Here is a 13,139-nt window from a genome sequence, read left to right on the forward strand (position 1 = left end):
TCAAGAGATGACTCTGGGAAACCTAGCATGCTCCTTACCCTCAATCACCAGAATGCAAATTCACTCTTGACTTTCTTATGTAGACAAAGGCTTGGGGGCAGGGGTCACTCCTGAATGTACTAAAAAGCCATCCTAGGCTAGATTCTAGTCTTATCTGACCAAGGTTTTGGTGACTCACATTTCTGAACCAGACTATTCGAAGTTTGTCAAAATTTGACCAATAAGTGTCATTTGGTATGGTCTAAAGAATGATCTATGATCACCTGATTTGTGAATGAGTGAGTTTATGAAGCATGTAGCAAACAAAAATAAACAAATAGCAAGTGGCAGATAGATAGAAGCAGCAGACAGAGAGCAGAACGTCATCAAATCAGAAGTCTACGACATCGTCAGAGATGACTCCATTAGCCTAATTGGGAGAGCAAATAGACCCCCCATCGTCTCGGAGGCTGACAAACATCCAGCAGCAGTGTGCAAATGGGGGAAGTTGAGGCAGTCAGCTGGAGCTCCTGACTGAGCTTTTCCTCTGTGGCTAAGCTCCCCATGGCTCAACTTCTGGCTTCCCATTTTACGGCAGGCATTTTTATATCACAGCATAAATAGGCGTCTCTGTTGGAATTGGCTTGTTTACCTTCCAGCTGTTCTCAAGGACGACATTTTTAGTGCCTTTAGCTGCTCGCTGATTTTCCCTGTTACAGAACCCAGGCTGATGCAGAACAGAAGCTTTGGTAGACACTTGTCGTGACTACATGTGCAGGGGGTCAACCCTGCTGCAAGAGCTAGCTTCCCGATGAGCTCAAACAACACATGACAATTTACCAATACAATGTGCTTTGCTTAGCTAGTATGACAAATAAAACACAGCTTGGCACGTAGTAGGTACCCAAATCAATGCCCTTTTCTTTTGTCATCCTGCTCCCTGGAGCTATGTCACATTTTATCAGTGAGGCTCCCTCCTGAATGCTTTGTCTAAGTATCAGCATGAAGCTTTAGCTGCAAGGCCTCTCCCAGCAGCCACCTTTGCTTGCAAGGAACTGTTAGCTATGCAAGATGTTTCAGGAGGTGTCCTTGGAACCCCCACTAAGCACAGCCTCTGCACCTCATTGCTCTCTCTTCTATAGCTGCTCTGACAACCCGTATGTATAATGAATCTTTTATAGTCACAGAAGCAGCAGCCTTGGTGAGGATTTCAAAAGCTTTAAGAATCCCAAGAAGACAGTAGAAGAAGGCTACAAGGGGCCATTCAGAGGTTCTGAAAGCAACAATGGTGGGCAGTCTTTGAGTTGTTATCCTGGATCAGAGATTGGCACAAGTTTTTCGTTTGGTTAGTTAAAGCATCAGAGTAAATATTTTAGGTAATACCACCCAGCAACAGCTTAATAATCTATTTCTAGCTAAAGGACAATGTGATAAAAAAAAAGATAGAGATAGATGTGCAGGTATTAACTGGACATCTTGTATTGTATTGTTCAGGTTGTTAACTGGCAACATAAATTGGACAGTTTCTTAAGTATGTCCTTAGAGCTATAATTCTATGAAGTGTTCTGTTCAAAAAGGGTTCTATAGACAAAAACATTTGGAAGATGATATAGCATATTCCATCAATTACGAGACCAACGTTTTTTATGTTTGCCATTCTTGAAATAATAGTACATTTTATAGTAGATGGCTACATACATAGAGAAATAGTTCTTCTCTTAGTAATATGTTATGCATATGTGTGTGTGTGTGTGTGTGTGTGTGTGTGTGTGTATGTGTGTGTATGGAAATCCTGCAGATTGAAATTTTTAAAAGGCAGTTCGTATTCAGAGTACCTAAACTATTTAACCTTGTATCTCCATACCCCCCAAAAATATAGAACATAGTTTTTTCTATACCATTTGCTATGATATTCATCTTGAGAAAACTGGTTTTTAAAAATGAGAGGTTTTGGATTGAGAGCCAGGTAGATCAGCTGCCTGCTGCATCCGAACTTGCATGCAAGGCTACAGGGAGTAGGTAAAGTCTAGAACAGATACATCAGTGAGGGTCCCACTGACCTGACATGTGCAGAATATAGAGAAACCAGGAGGAAACTACTGGATGGAGTGCTCACCCAGTAAGACAACCCAGGGTTTTCTTTTATCTGAGAGGATTTATCTTTGTCCTTATCTTAAAGATAAGGATGGAGGGAAGGGTCATACAGAGAAGGCTGTCATGAAAATCCAACCTGAGATGGAGGATACGACCCATCCAACGAACCCCAGCTGAGAAGGGGACATGCCGGCTTCTTGATGCATCTACGCTCCATTCTCTTGCCTCAGGCCTTTCCCTTGTCAAACCCAACCAAACACCAAAGAATAAAAGAGTCAATGCTGACCACTATACTCAGTCTCCCAGAGCATAGGCAGTGAGAGAAGGTGATGACCAGATGACAGGGCCAATCAGAGAATTCTGCAGAATTTGATCTCTGAGGTCTTCTAGGACATGGGTGGGGTATGATGAAACCTTCCCAGAGAAAGTCAGATCAGCTCCTAGTACCACTCCAATTCCAGATCTTAGAAACCCTTCCAAATAGCTTTTTGTCCACTGCCCCAGTAGCCTGTGAGGTAAACAGAGCAAAAGTGACCATCATTTATAGATAAAGGGAGGCCTCTCCCATGGTGGAGCTGAAAAGCTCACACTGGGACTTGAAGCAGACTCTCAGGAGCCAACCTGGTGCTGTTTCCACCATGTCCATGGCAACCCTTGTTGGTGATGTCCCAGAATGGTCATCTCCATGTTAGGACATTTTTATTAGCCACTTTCTGCTAATACACTTCTCAAGCCTTCCATATTTATATAGTGCTTTATAGGTACCCTCTACTTATAGTAGGCTATTCTACTCTGGTCTCAAAGAACTAAAAGCTCCTTTCTACTGCCAGAGTTCCGTGTTCCTCTTTCAGGGAGCACACATCACCATAATGTTTTACACACTGAACATGAAAGTCATGTGGTCTGTTAAGAGGAGGCTCCTGTGTTTAGAGTAAATAAAGTAGAGAGATAAAGTACTGAAGGACATTCAGAAAGAAGAGTGATCTTTGGTGTCAGAGGAAACAGTGTAGGAGCAAGGGCTTCTTTGACACAGGGTCTCACTATATACCCTTCATTATGTGTGCTAACTGCCCAGGAACTCACTGCGTACAGCAGACTGGCCTTGACAGAGATCTTCTTGCCTCTAACTCCCTGGTGCAGGAGTCAAAAGCTTATGCTGTAGATTGCCCTGGAGCTGTTTGTATTTTGATAGTAATCCTGCTTCCTCAAAAGGGGCTGCCCAAGGACCAGGAGTAGACCAAGGGGCTTCAAGTGAACTTTCTTGCCATTTTAAGGTCAAATAAAGACTAGAGCCAGTGATTGGGCAGGGGAAGGGAAAGGTGGGGCTAGAACTTTTAGAGAGGGAGAGAGAGAGGAAGGTGGAAGAGGAGACAAGTAGATGGGAGAGAGAGAGGAAAATGGAGGAGGAGGTGATGGTGGAAGGGAGATGGAGCAAAACCATGTAGCGTGGAGAAAACACAAGTAGCAAGGGATCTCATAGGTGGGGGAGAGAGTAGTGTAGTGTAGTGTAGTGTAGTGTAGTGTAGTGTAGTGTAGTGTAGTGTAGTGGTATATCTGGCCAGCTGTGTGTTATTTGCACGGGCTTATTGGGGTTGGAGATTTACCACAACAAGCTTATACTAGCATACCCTGCTCAAGCAGTATCTTTTCTTTAAGCTTTAGAAAGACAAAATTGAGAGAGGATGGGTGGAAAACCTGCAGCATCTGAAGAAATGCCTAAGAATCAGTATGGATCCTTGAATATGGCCCCCAGCCTCGCTGTTACCTGTATTTGCAAGGAACTGTTAGCTGTGCAAAATGTCCCAGGAGATGTCCTTGGAGCCCCACTGAAAGCAGCCTCAGCACCTCATGATATTCTGTTCTCCAGCAGCTCTGTCAATCCCTGTGTATAATGAGAACAAAAGCAAGCATTTGCAAAAGTAAACCACTTGAGGTCCAATAGATCTGCACGATCTGCACGACACACAAATGATTCATTATCCTGTTTAGTGATGCTGAAGTCACATTGCCTGAGTTTCATGCTGGTTTTGATGCACTGGAGCTGAGGGACGCTGGACCCATAACTTAACCTCTCTAAGAGCTTGTGGCTTCATCTATAATAAGCAGCACAGAAAGAAAGAAAAAAACAGGCCTTTGCTTCTAAGGTTATTGTGAGGGTGGTATGAGTTAATACATGTGAAGTCTGGTACAGGGAATATTCTGGATTAATAGTTGCAATGCTATAGCAAGGATGGTTCCAAAAGAGTTTAAGAAGTTGGAGGAGAAAGTAGGAAAGCAGACCCCTTCAGCTCCTTGAGTACTTTCTCTAGCTCCTCCATTGGGGGCCCTGTGTTCCATCCTATAGATGACTGTGAGCCTCCATTTCTATATTTGCCAAGCACTGTCATAGCCTCACTCGAGAGAGCTATATTACAACTTATAACATTACCGCTTACAATATGTCTCCAACCTTTTTAGTGCATTCTTTAATCCCACTCCTTTTCCCCCATACACTGGCTGCGTGGAGCAGATGGAGCTGACAGAGCATTGCTTCCCACACTCCCAGCAAGTCCCTGTCCTGCTTCAGTTAGATTAGATTGAAAGACTCGTGCTTCTTTCTTTTTTTTTTTATTTAAATATTTTTTATTACGTATTTTTCTCAATTACATTTCCAATGCTATCCCAAAAGTCCCCCATAACCTCCCCCCCATTCCCCTACCCACCCACTCCCACTTTTTGGCCCTGGCGTTCCCCAGTACTGGGGCATATAAAGTTTGCATGTCCAATGGGCCTCTCTTTCCAGTGATGGCTGACTAGGCCATCTTTTGATACATATGCAGCTAGAGTCAGGAGCTCCGGGGTATTGGTTAGTTCATAATGTTGTTGCACCTACAGGGTTGCAGATCTCTTTAGCTCCTTGGATACTTTCTCTAGCTCCTCCATGGGGAGCCCTGTGATCCATCCAATAGCTGACTGTGAGCATCCACTTATGTATTTGCTAGGCCCCTGCCTAGTCTCACAAGATATAGCTATATCAGGGTCCTTTCAGCAAAATCTTGCTAGTGTATGCAATGGTGTCATTGTTTGGAAGCTGATTATGGGATGGATCCCTGGATATGGCAGTCTCTAGATGGTCCATCCTTTTGTCTCGGCTCCAAACTTTGTCCCTGTAACTCCTTTCATGGGTGATTGTTCCCAATTCTAAAAAGGGGCAAAGTGTCCACACTTTGGTCTTCGTTCTTCTTCAGTTTCATGTGCTTTGCAAATTGTATCTTATATCTCAGGTATACTAAGTTTCTGGGCTAATATCCACTTATCAGTGAGTACATATCATGTGAGTTCTTTTGTGATTGTGTTACCTCACTCAGGATGATGCCTTCCAGGTCCATCCATTTGCCTAGGAATTTCATAAATTCATTCCTTTTAATAGCTGAGTAGTACTCCATTGTGTAAATGTACCATATTTTTTATATCCATTCCTCTGTTGAGGGGCATATGGGTTCTTTCCAGCTTCTGGCTATTAAGATAAGGCTGCTATGAACATAGTGGAGCATGTGTCCTTCTTACCAGTTGGAGCAGCTTCTGGATATATGCCCAGAAGAGATATTGTGGGATCCTCCAGTAGTACTATGTCCAATTTTCTGAGGAACCACCAGACTGATTTCCAGAGTGGTTGTACAAGCTTGCACTCCCACCAACAATGGAGGAGTGTTCCTCTTTCTCCACGTCCTCCCCAGCATCTGCTGTCACCTGAATTTTTGATCTTAGCCATTCTGACTGGTGTGAGGTGGAATCTGAGGGTTGTTTTGATTTGCATTTCTCTGATGATTAAGGATGCTGAACATTTTTTCAGGTGCTTCTCAGCCATTCAGTATTCCTCAGGTGAGAATTCTTTGTTTAGCTCTGAGCCCCATTTTTAATGGGGTTATTTGATTTTCTGGAGTCCACCTTCTTGAGTTCTTTATATATATTGGATATTAGTCCCCTATCTGATTTAGGATAGGTAAAGATCCTTTCCCAATCTGTTGGTGGCCTTTTTGTCTTATTGAAGGTGTCTTTTGCCTTACAGAAGTTTTGCAGTTTCATGAGTTCCCATTTGTCAATTCTCGATCTTACAGCACAAGCCATTGCTGTTCTATTCAGAAATTTTTCCCCTGTGCCCATATCTTCGAGGCTTTTCCCCACTTTCTCCTCTATAAGTTTCAGTGTCTCTGGTTTTATGTGGAGTTCCTTGATCCACTTAGATATGACCTTAGTACAAGGAGATAGGAATGGATCAATTCTCATTCTTCTACATTATAACCACCAGTTGTGCCAGCACCATTTGTTGAAAATGCTGTTTTTCTTCCACTGGATGGTTTTAGCTCCCTTGTTGAAGATCAAGTGACCATAGGTGTGTGGGTTCATTATTGGGTCTTCAATTCTATTCCATTGGTCTACTTGTCTGTCTCTATACCAGTACCATGCAGTTTTTATCACAATTGCTCTGTAGTAAAGCTTTAGGTCAGGCATGGTGATTCCACCAGAGGTTCTTTTATCCTTGAGAAGAGTTTTTGCTATCCTAGGTTTTTTGTTATTCCAGATGAATTTGCAGATTGCTCTTTCTAATTCGTTGAAGAGTTGAGTTGGAATTTTGATGGGGATTGCATTGAATCTGTAGATTGCTTTTGGCAAGATAGCCATTTTTACAATGTTGATCCTGCCAATCCATGAGCATGGGAGATCTTTCCATCTTCTGAGATCTTCTTTAATTTCTTTCTTCAGAGACTTGAAGTTCTTATCATACAGATCTTTCACTTCCTTAGTTAGAGTCACGACAAGATATTTTATATTATTTGTGACTATTGAGAAGGGTGTTGTTTCCCTAATTTCTTTCTCAGCCTGTTTATTCTTTGTGTAGAGAAAGGCCATTGACTTGTTTGAGTTAATTTTATATCTAGCTACTTCACCGAAGCTGTTTATCAGGTTTAGGAATTCTCTGGTGGAATTTTTAGGGTCACTTATATATACTATCATATCATCTGCAAAATGTGATATTTTGACTTCATCTTTTCCAATTTGTATCCCCTTGATCTCCTTTTGTTGTCTAATTGCTCTGGATAGGACTTCAAGTACTATGTTGAAGAGGTAGGGAGAAAGTTGGCAGCCTTGTCTAGTCCCTGATTTTAGTGGGATTGCTTCCACCTTCTCACCATTTACTTTGATGTTGGCTACTGGTTTGCTGTAGATTGCTTTTATCATGTTTAGGTATGGGCCTTGAATTCCTGATGTTTCCAAGACTTTTATCACGAATGGGTGTTGGACCTTGTTGAACGCTTTTTCCGCATCTAATGAGATGATCATGTGGTTTTTGTGTTTGAGTTTGTTTATATACTGGAATACGTTGATGGATTTCCATATATTAAACCATCCCTGCAACCCTGGAATAAAACCTACTTAGGATGGATGATTGTTTTAATGTGTTCTTGGATTCAGTTAGCGAGAATTTTATTGAGTATTTTTACATCGATATTCATAAGGGAAATTGGTCTGAAGTTCTCTATCTTTGTTGGATCTTTCTGTGGTTTAGGTATCAGAGTAATTGTGGCTTCATAGAATGAGTTGGGTAGAGTACCTTCTACTTCAATTTTGTGGAATAGTTTGTGCAGAACTGGAATTAAATCTTCTTTGAAGGTCTGATAGAACTCTGTACTAAACCTGTCTGGTCCTGGGCTTTTTTTGGCTGGGAGACTATTAATGACTGCTTCTATTTCTTTAGGGGTTATGGGACTGTTTAGATCGTTAACTTGATCCTGATTTAACTTTGGTACCTGGTATCTGTCTATAAATTTGTCCATTTCGTCCAGGTTTTCCAGTTTTGTTGAGTATAGCCTTTTGTAGAAGGATCTGATGGTGTTTTGGATTTCTTCATAATCTGTTGTTATGTCTCTCTTTTCATTTCTGATTTTGTTAATTAGGATGCTGTCCCTGTGCCCTCTAGTGAGTCTAGCTAAGGGTTTTCTCAATGAACCAACTCCTCCTTTGGTTGATCCTTTGAATAGTTTTTGTTTCTACTTGGTTGATTTCGCCCCTGAGTTTGATTATTTCCTGCCGTCTACTCCTCTTGGGTGAATTTGCTTCCTTTTTTTCTAGAGCTTTTAGATGTGTTGTCAATCTGCTAGTGTGTTCTCTCTCTAGTTTCTTTTTGGAGGCACTCAGAGCTATGAGTTTTCCTCTTAGAAATGCTTTCATTGTGTCCCATATGTTGTGGCTTCATTTTCATTAAACTCTAAAAAGTCTTTAATTTCTTTCTTTATTCCTTCCTTGACCAAGGTATCATTGAGAAGGGTATTGTTCAGTTTCCATGTGAATGTTGGCTTTCCATTATTTATGTTGTTATTGAAGATCAGCCTTAGTCCATGGTGGTCTGATAGGATGCATGGGACAATTTCATTATTTTTGTATCTGTTGAGGCCTGTTTTGTGACCAATTATATGGTCAATTTTGGAGAAGGTCCCGTGAGGTGCTGAGAAGAAGGTATATCCTTTTGTTTTAGGATAAAATGTTCTGTAGATATCTGTTAAGTCCATTTGTTTCATAACTTCTGTTAGTTTCACTGTGTCCCTGTTTAGTTTCTGTTTCCACGATCTGTCCATTGATGAAAGTGATGTGTTGAAGTCTCCCACTATTATTGTGTGAAGTGCAATGTGTGCTTTGAGCTTTACTAAAGTGTCTTTAATGAATGTGGCTGCCCTTGCATTTGGAGCAAAGATACTCAGAATTGAGAGTTCCTCTTGGAGGATTTTACCTTTGATGAGTATGAAGTGTCCCTCCTTGTCTTTTTTGATAACTTTGGGTTGGAAGTCGATTTTATTCGATATTAGAATGGCTACTCCAGCTTGTTTCTTCAGACCATTTGCTTGGAAAATTGTTTTCCAGCCTTTCACTCTGAGGTAGTGTCTGTCTTTTTCCCTGAGATGGGTTTCCTGTAAGCAGCAGAATGTTGGGTCCTGTTTGTGTAGCCAGTCTGTTAGTCTATGTCTTTTTATTGGGGAATTGAGTCCATTAATATTAAGAGATATTAAGGAAAAGTAATTGTTGCCTCCTTTTATTTTTGTTGTTAGAGTTGGCATTCTGTTCTTGTGGCTGTCTTCTTTTTGGTTTGTTGAGGGATTACTCTATTGCTTTTTCTAGGGCGTGATTTCTGTCCTTGTATTGGTTTTTTTCTGTTAATATCCTTTGAAGGGCTGGATTTGTGGAAAGATAATGTGTGAATTTGGTTTTTCGTGGAATACTTTGGTTTCTCCATCTATGGTAATTGAGAGTTTGGCCGGGTATAGTAGCCTGGGCTGGCATTTGTGTTCTCTTAGTGTCTCTTAGGCTCGTCTGGCTTTCATAGTCTCTGGTGAAAAGTCTGGTGTAATTCTGATAGGCCTGCCTTTATATGTTACTTGACCTTTCTCCCTTACTGCTTTTAATATTCTATTTTTATTTAGTGCATCTGTTGTTCTAATTATTATGTGTCGGGAGGAATTTCTTTTCTGGTCCAGTCTATTTGGAGTTCTGTAAAAATATGGAATGCTTCACGAATTTGTGTGTCATCCTTGTGCAGGGGCCATGCTAATCTTCTCTGTATCGTTCCAATTTTAGTATATGTGCTGCTGAAGCGAGCACTCGTGCTTCTTTCATTTTACTGTTTTTGCATTCATGTTTGTAAATAGTTTGGGGGATGAGACCAAATTTGCCCAAGATGAACAAGGTAGACAGTGGTACAGACAAACTGCGGGAGACACTAGTGGGCCCTGTGTCCAGCACTGGGCCTCTTAGTGAGCACTGGTTAGTGAGATGAGGAAGCCTGGGTGTGATGAGCCAAGACAACTGAGCAAAAGTATATGAGAGATGAATAATACATAATCCATCCACTGTGGTTTCAGAGTGACTACAATGCATAAAAATGGACATATTATAAAAGATCAATATCCAGAAGTCCAGGAGCATTATTTACATAAAGGCTCCAAGGCAGAAAGAGCCTTCATAATGACAGATTCAACACAAAGCTGTGCAAGTAAGAGTTCAGGTCTGGGCGAAGACAACATCAACATTTGAAATTAGGGTGAGGTCAGGCTGGCCTCAACTATATTGGAGCTGATGTGGGGGGGGGGAGAGTTATATTTATCTTGTCCTTATTTAATTTTTTGATATTTACTTGCTATTAATTTTGACACTGAAAATTTTTATTGCATAAATATAGCAAATGAAATATTTATTATAATTACAGATTTTGGGGTACCTGTTTAAATTTTGCATGCAAGTAAGGGCCTCTGTTGCCCTAGACCTGGCCCTGTTACAGTAGGAGGTACCTGAAAAGGTTCTTTCTTTTTTTTTTTAATTAGATATTTTCTTTATTTACATCTCAAATGTTATTTCCTTTCCTAGTTTCCCCTCTGAAAATCCCCTATTCCCTCCCCACTGCCCCTGCTCACCAACATACCCACTCCCGCTTCCTAGCCTTGGCATTCCCTTACATTGGGGCATAGTGCCTTCACAGGACCAAGGGCCTCTCCTCCCATTGATGACTGACAAGGCCATATGAGACTGGAGCCATGGGTCCCTCCATATGTAGTCCAGAGCTCCCAGGGACTAAACCATTAACCACAGAGTACACATGGTGAAGGCTCTTTCCAAGAGATGTCTTTAAAGTCAGAAGGCCTGGGCTCAAGTTCTGGCTCAGATCCACTCCATGCCACATCCTAGACATGTGACTATGGCTCATCACCCCACCTCTACCCCTATCCCACCCACCCCACCCCACCCCACCCCCTGCTTACATACTGAGAATTTTCCTCAGTCACAGAATAACAAAGCCTAACTCTTGTTCACTCACCCATCACCAAATGCTTACTGAGCAGGAGACTAAATACAAGTGTGTGATAGAGGCCCGGCAGACAGAACAGTTAACAAAGCAGGAGTCTCTGCACTTAGGGCTCTTTTGTTCTAGTGAGGAGATCAATGACCAATAACAATAGACTCATTGATATCCTATAACACAATGAAATGAACTCTCTCAAGAGATGAACTCAAGCCAGCCATAGATAATGGCATGTGAGGAGTGGGATGAACTGAGAGGTGGTACCAGCACGGACAAGGGGGCTGAGAAGAATCTCTGAGACCGCCATCTCTAAAGTGTTTGACGAGGTACCTCACACATGCTTGTGTTTACATCTCTCTAAGTGGGAGAGGAAAGTTTTTAAAAGGTGAGCAGGGTCCCATGAGCATAGCTGTACTGCCATCTCTGATGCTTAAGAAGCAGAATCTGGGCATATTCTACAACTCAGTGCAAAGACACCCTAACAAATTCCTATTAGCTATCAGCACATTGGAGTCAGCTCCAGGAACATGATGTGGCCCTGACTTCAGAAAGGAGAGTTAGCTGAAAGGCTCCACCTCCAACTCCTTCATGATGAGCATTCTTGGCCTTTGTCCTACATGCTAGCTCTTATGGACAGGAGGGACATCAGGTATGCAGGAGAGATGGGGGAGTGAGGCAGGAACTGGAAAGGAGCCCTGTGGCCATTGCCCCTTAGTAGATGAGATGCCATTTCAGAAGACGAACTGACTATGGATAGGGAGCACCACTGAAGCCATCATCCTTGGCTGGAGTTGTCTGCCTGTCCCACACTCTGGATTGCAGCAGACTGTGGTACACATCTGCCTGCAGCTGCCTGTGGGTATCCAATGACGTGCCCTGGGCTGGCCCTTTCAGCCTCTGCCTGTGCTCTGATATGATCATGCTGCCATATCAGTTCATTTTATGGTGCTTGGACTCCATCAAAGTAGTGCATAAAGCAAGGAATGAAGGCTTACCCACTTTTACTGTACCCTTTATGCCTATTAACAACATTGGAGAGCATGAAGCAAAACAGAAGAGAAAACACAGTGCCTCCTGGGGTAGAAAAATCAGGTCGCAGGAGAAGTTTTTATAAAAGCTGCTAATATACCTCTAGTGGATTGCTAAGGAGGAAAAGATGCCAGGGAGAGCATCCTGAATAAGGCCACCTCTCTCCTTTGGTCCACTGGGGAGAAATGCAAGACATCCTTCCATCTAGAATCATCCAGCACTCCTTAGATGAAGTGTGGCTTTTTGTTCATTTGAATCCCTACACATGATCTTGAGACCCTCTAACAAATATGGTCTTTGTTGTTTTTGCTAATTCTCTTCAATTCTTCAAAACTGAGAGTGAGTCAAACCTTCCTTCAAAAGGGTTTAGGGCCTGCTTCTGCCTAAGCAAGTGCAGTCAGATAGATATTCCTGTGTGCCTCTGACATACCACCCTTTCTAATGTTCTATTTGTTGAGTAGCTGCTATGTGTCAGGCACTAAATTCTATATCTGTGAAACTAACACACCACATTTTATTCTACAGAATCTGTCTGTGTACACACTAAGCAATGCATGCCCCTTCAATAGTGCTAAGTTCTTTGAAGACAATTTAATCAAAAGGGTGGCAATAAGGGAAAATAGGCATGGTGATATGATACTGAGAATGTGGTCCATCATGGTTTTTATTTTATTTTACTTTACTTTATTTTATTAATCATTTTATTCGTTTAAACCTCCCATCCCACCCTCTACCCTCCATCCACTTTGCCTCTATGAGGGTGCTCTTCCCCAGTCCCGCCTTATCACTCTAGCATCCCCCTACGTTGGAGTATCAAGCCTCCACAGGACCAAGGACCTCCCCTACCATTGATGTGAGATAAGACCATCCTCTGCTACATATGCATCTGGAGCCATGGGTCCCTCCATGTGTACTCTTTGGTTGGTAGTTTAGTCCCTGGGAGCTCGGGGGGGGGGGGGCAGTTAGTTGATCTTGTTCTTCCTAGCAGGGTTTTTAAATATGAGATACAGTCAAGATCCTGAAGAAAGCAGGAGATAACTCATGTAGAAATCCACAGAAAGGAGACTTTGGACAAAGACTGGTATCAGAGTATCTGTGAAAACTTTGAGATGAATATGTGCTTGGGGCAGTCATGGCAAAGCAATGCAACCAAAGTAGAGCTGAGCTAAGCTGAGCGTGTCATTGGATGAGAGCAGAGAGGTTAGAAGAC

The 13,139-nt window shown here is 42.1% G+C and overlaps 1 protein-coding gene and 1 non-coding gene across 6 annotated transcripts in view; one reads left to right on the top strand and one right to left on the bottom strand.

Moving 5' to 3' along the window:
• The window catches only part of Car10 (carbonic anhydrase 10), a 504,947-nt gene that overhangs the window by 306,815 nt on the left and 184,993 nt on the right, over positions 1-13,139 (top strand). The gene's annotated exons all lie outside the window — the stretch shown is intronic.
• Gm24856 lies at positions 9,599-9,705 on the bottom strand. The gene has a single exon (XR_003949967.1). It is a non-coding gene; the product is annotated as a U6 spliceosomal RNA (small nuclear RNA).

This window comes from Mus musculus, chromosome 11 (genome assembly GCF_000001635.26).
Source record: "Mus musculus strain C57BL/6J chromosome 11, GRCm38.p6 C57BL/6J".
NCBI lineage: Eukaryota > Metazoa > Chordata > Mammalia > Rodentia > Muridae > Mus > Mus musculus.